Raw genomic sequence first — 6,260 nt, 5'->3', positions numbered from 1 at the left:
TCACAAGTAATTAATTTTTTAAATAAATAAAAATAGAAATAGAAAAAATAATAGTTAAAAATGGAGATAACAATTAATAAATATCAAAACAAGAGTTAAAAGTGGAGTAAGATAATAATAATAAATGACCGATAAATAATTAATGGGAAGGATTTACAAATTTTTAGTCAAATTGACAACTTTTCCGTCAAAATTTCAATTTCAGGGAACAAATTTTTCACAAATAGCCTATCAACTAAATTATTTTTTAAGATATAATCTTATGTGAATTAGATTATTAATAATTTCCAATTTAAATAAAATAATATTTTAAATAGATTAATAAATATTATTTATTTAAATTTAATTTATGAAATATGAAAAAAAATCCTTTAAAAAAACTCCAACAAAAAATCTATTATGAAAAATTAACAAGAGAAATAAAAATAATAATATGAAAAATTAACGATGTCTCTAAAAAATATTATATTTGACTTAAAAAATATAAAAACTGAAAAATTATATTTAATACAATCTAAACTAATATAAAAAATAAAGGTGTTGGAATGCGAATATTCTAAATGTGATGGAGCAGAGCGAATTAGCAGTGTGAATTTAGTAGAGCGTATTTAGTTTTTTCGATTTCCTGTGCCAGAAAGGTGGCGATGAAAAAGAATGGGGTCGACGGCAATGGACACCTGGGTGTCCCCAAGTGTACAACCTTCCTAGGTGATATCTCCTCCCTTAATCTCCCCTTTAATTCTAACACCCTTGCAGGCACCTCATTTAACCCCTCACAGCATCCTATACCTCCATCTACGGCTAATGCGTCTACTAGCATTAATGGAGATCCCCACTCAGCTGCTAACAATTTATTCAAAGCAAGAACATTCTCAGAGGCAGTTTCCAATTCAGTAGGTGGAATCAATGATCAAGCTAGGTTTGTTGTTACTAGCCCTGAAAATAATGAGGTCGCCTAGAATGGTAAGAACTCTCTGGCTTCCTCGGCTCCTTTTTCTTTGATTCCTAATTCGGAGATGATTGCTGAAATAGTTAAAGAAAAAAGTAGGCTTAAGGACACTGCTATTTTTTTTTTTTTGGTTGAAGTTGAAAAGTGTCCTCCCCACAAAATTTTGGATGACTAGTTCCATAATTTTTGGAATGTTAAATTAGGGTTTCATATTTCATTCTGCAAACAGATTCAAAAGGGATTATTTGTCATTTTTTTTGCTAACCATGAAGCCCAACAAGAGGTTTTGAAAAAACAATATTGGACGATTGGGTCGACATCCTTTTGCACATTAGCTTGGACCCCTAAAGCCGTCCATGAGAAAGTTTTGGCCTTCTTAGCGCCGAGATGGATTCTTGTGAAAAACATTCCTCCCTTTCTTTGGCACTTTTTGCCACAATTGTTGGATAATTTGGGAAAAATTGTCAAGATGGATGAAATTCTTAGATTAGTTCCTCACATGGATGCTAGGGTCCTTATATCACTTCTCCCTTGCAAATAAATTCCTACTTAGATTAATATTAATGTGCTTAATGAACTTTTATTTGCCCCATTGAAGTTTTAGGGGGCTTGAATGCTTGCTTTCTGTGTAGGAAGGAGGGTCATCATAGAAAAGATTGCCCCATTATTAATAAACCTTCTGCTAAGCCTAACAGTAACATTAATTCTCCTCGCAATCACCCATTGCCAGTTAACCCCCCTGTTGGTTCCACATCTGATAGTCAACATGCTAAGAAAGCTCCAATTTCTTTTGGTAATACCTAGATTGGGACCGCTCTCAATTTAAATTTATCTCCCTCTTCAGAGGCTTTGTCAAGGCCTAAATTAGATGAAGAATTTGCGTTGCTCATAAATCAAAAAAAGAGGAAGGGGATTACCTTGGGTAACCCTAAACCCAAAAATCTTAATGTTACTCCCAAGTCTCCCCCCACCATGAATCCTCCTCCAAGTATGGACATGATTGAATGTCCTACTCTTGCTATTGACACTGTCAAACCCACTTTGAACTTGCCAAAGTTACCACCAAAAGTGTTTAAGGAAATTGATGATGATTATATTTTCAAAGCTATCCATGCTACTAGGGTACCTTAGAATGATGTTAAAATGGACATGGAATTGTTTGTCTTTGATGAGACTTATAGGTTAGATGCCATCTCCACCAAAAGGCGTGGGAGACCACCAGGATCCAAGAACAATTCTGCTAATAAAAAAGCTAGGGATATTTCCAGCAATCCCACAAAACCCCTTTCAATGTGTCCCAATGAATTGCTTATCTTGGAATGTTAGGGGGCTTGAGTCTCCAGATAGAAAATATGTTGTTAAGCATGTTTTAAACTCTTTTAATTCTGTTGATTTATTTATGATGCAAGAAATTAAAGCTATTGGCTTCATGATTGATACCAACCTTAATTTTATTTGGAAAGATGCTATTAAGTTTTACTCCAATCACATTAGGGGTGAAGGTGGAATTGTTGTCCTTATCAATCCCAAGTGGGGGACGCTCATATCTAATAATGGTGTTTCTCCTTGTCAAAGGGTTGTCTGGTTTACTATGAATATTAATAATAAACCTATTTTTTTTTGCTCTATTTATGCTCATAATACTAAAGATAGAATCTCCCTTTAGAATTGGTTATCCACTCTCCCTGATATTCCTTGGTTTTTTGGAGGAGACTTCAACATGGTTGAGTCCCAAAAGGATAAAATTGGTGGCAACCCTTTCAGATGGAAGGATTATGAAAATCTACATTGGTCTAAATTTATTAACTCAAAAAAATTGTTTGATCCTGTGGCTAACAATAAAGACTCCCATCCTGGAATTTGGCACACATGGTGCAATTTTTAGCAATGTCAATCTAGGATCTATTCCAGATTATATCACTTTTATGGTAACAAGGACTTCTTTTCTTTTCTTCCTGATAGTAAAGGTAATATTGTCTTGGTTTCTGCTACCACCCTTTCTGATCATCATCCTGTTTTCACCCATATTAGTATCAATTTTGTGCTTGTTTGATAGAAACCTACCTGTACCAAATTCTTACTGAATACTAAGCTTTTGTAGGATGAAGATGTTCTTTGTGCTTTCCAAATCATTAGAAACATCAACTTCTTTAATATGAAGGAGTCTTCCATGATTGACAAGTGGAAGGCTAATCTCCTAGCTTGGAAAGCTTTTCTTCAAACTATTGGCCAAAAGTGTGCCAAAGACTACAGATTCACGGAAAAACTTCTTTCTTCTAAACTTCAATCAACTGAGTATAATGTTCAGGCTAACCCATCTAATACAGATCTCTTGAACTAGGTAATTGCCATCAAAGATGCCCTCAGCAAACACCAACATACCAAAATACAAGGAGCTAAAATTCGATCTAGGATTAACTGGCTCCAACATGGTGATCATGGGTCTAATTTTTTCTTTAATCTTCTTAAACAGAAACAAACTAAAGAGTCTATTGACAAACTTGTTATTAATAATCAGGAAGCTTTTGATCCTTAGTGTATTTCTTTGGCCTTTGTTGATTACTATAGTAAGCTTTTCTCTTCTGAAGATTCCATGGAGGCTGATGATATTAGACTCAAGTGTAGGCCTCTTTTTCCTTTTAAATTAGATGTTGAAGATGTCATGTTCCTCTCAAATCCTATATCTATTGATGAGATCAAAGGGGCTATGAAAGCTCTCAAGGATGACAAGGCCCCTGGGCTTGATGGGCTTTCTATTGAATTTTATAAGGCTAATCGTAGTTGGATCAGCAAGGATATGTTTGATCTTTACAATGAGGCCCTAAACGATGGCTCTCTCAATTTGAAGATCAACAGGGGTATTATTAAACTCCTTCCTAAGGAAGGAGACAAATCTCTTATCAAGAATTGGAGGCCTATTATGCTCCTTAATGTTTCCTATAAAATTCTTGTGAAAGTTTTAGCCCTTAGACTGGTTCACATTCTCCCTAAGTTTGTTAGTATTACTCAATTTGGTTTCATTAAAGGTAGATACATTCTGAAAAATCTTATTACTGCTTGGGAAGCCATGGATTGGGCTAAATGCTCTCATCAAAATTATGCTTTTCTCGTCCTTGACTTCGAGAAAGCTTATGATAGGGTTGAGTAGAAGTTTATCATCATGATGTTGCATTCCTTTGGTTTTCCTCCTTATTTTTGTAATGTTGTTGAAACCCTACTCAAAGATGCTTGTGCCCAAATTGAGATTAATGGATCTATTTCTAACCCTTTCCCCCTTAGTCGGTCCATCAGGCAAGGTTGCCCTTTGGCTCTTGCTCTCTTTGTTATTGCTACTTAAGCTTTATCCTATATTCTTAGGGATAATACTCTGTCTCCAGAAGTTAGAGGTTTGTATCTTCCTAATAATGATGAGCTTATAAATAACCACTTTGTTGATGACACTACTATCTTTTTTGAACTCACTGATAACAACTTTAAGAATTTGCAAGTTAAGTTGGATATGTAATGTACTATCTTGGGTGCTACAATCTCCTAGGCTAAATCTATTTGTTTGGGTTGGGATGATCAGCCTCCTAAATGGTTCCTTTAGCACAATTATCAATGGGGAGGCCCCAAAACTATTGTCAAGTATCTTGGTATTCCCTATTATGTTGATCCTTCTCTTAAGGAAATGTGGGCTTGGGTGAAGGCCAAGATTAAGAATAAGCTTAATAAAATGGTATAATAGATACTTATCTCTTGCTGGGAGAATTCAAGTTTGTCAAAAACTTTTATCTTCTTATAGTATTTATTACTGTTCTGTTGGATGTTTAACAATTATCAAATTCTTGAAATTCAAAAGGCCATCAGGCATTTTCTCTGGTCTGATGGCAAGGGCAAAAGAAAGTATCATGCTATTAAGTGGGACTGTTGTCATATTGATAAGTCACTAGGTGGGCTAGGGTTAAAAGACCTCAAGCTGCAAGGTATAGCTCTTTCTGCCAAGTGGATCTTTTAGTCATTGGAAGGTGATAGCCCTTGGAAAGTGCTTGTGAGACACAACATTGAGAGAGGTTTTCCCAAGGAGGCTAGATCTTGGAAGAATCTCCCTTTATATGACCTTATTGTTGGTAAATTTCTAGGTATTGTTCAAGGTTTTGCCATCTTTAAGTCTATTTGGCATGCCTGGGACCATGTCTGAAGGTTTATCACCAATAAGGATTTTTATAATGATTATCAACTTCATGGTGAGAGATCCATTTGATGGAATTTGAGTATAAAAAATAAGCCTTTAGCCCTCTACTAGGGATGTTCTACCAAATCTTGGGCAAAATTTGGTATCACTTAATTTGCTGATATCTTTGAGCATGATATTCTTATTCCTTGGGAGGATCTTAAGAGTAAATTTAATTTACCTCTGTCTCAAAATAAGACTTATAATTTAATTGTGCAAGCTTCTAAAGACCTTCCTTCTGTGTGTCATGTGGACTCTTATAGGTGCCTTAAATGTAAATGGCCAGATGGAACAGTCTTAGACAAGCTTAAAACTAAGAGCATATACAAGGTCATTGATCATAATGAGGATATTATTGTTCATTTGAATAAAATCTGGTACTATTCTTTTGATAATAAAATTTGGAATAACATGTTGAATTATATTTAGAAAAGTCATGTTGAGCCTAAGATCCAATGTTTTAAATGGCTTATGTTAATTGATAGACTTCCTATTAAAAGAGATAATCAACATTTTGATTTATGTAATATTTGTAGGCTACCTAATACTGGTAGACATTTATTTATTTATTACCTCTTTGCTAAAGAAATTTGGAATCTTTTTGGTATATACTATCCCTTTAATGTGAATATTATTGAAATTGTTACGGGTCACATTAAAGGGCTTAGTAGAGATGATAGTTTTTTCTAGAATATGTTGTCTTCTAACATTCTTTGGAAAATTTGGAAATGCCAGAACAAGGAAAAATATCAAGGTAAGCCAAGGGTTCTTACTGAGTTTATCATAAACTCACACATTTTAAAATATTCTTGCAGGTTCAAACCACCATGATTATTGAAAAAGACAAACTACAAATGTTCCTCAAGGATGGCCAAGTTACTTTCTTCTTTTATGAGCTTAAACACGGGTATTAATGGAGGACTCTAGATAATTTGCGGGTGTTTGAGCATACGTGCTGGAAGCTAAACCAAGCTATTAAAAAGAATCATAATGCCACTCAAAAGGAGATTTTTAAGCTATCCTAGATCCAGGAGCAGAAGAATATCATTTGGATGGAAGGCCCACTCAGTTGGACCGCATGGGTGGATAACTACTGTG

This window comes from Cupressus sempervirens, chromosome 5, assembly GCF_028749045.1.
Source record: "Cupressus sempervirens isolate cs-2001-9-10 chromosome 5, ASM2874904v1, whole genome shotgun sequence".
Taxonomy (NCBI): domain Eukaryota; kingdom Viridiplantae; phylum Streptophyta; class Pinopsida; order Cupressales; family Cupressaceae; genus Cupressus; species Cupressus sempervirens.
The sequence above is the reverse complement of the archived record's forward strand: the minus strand, read 5'-3'. Positions refer to the sequence as shown.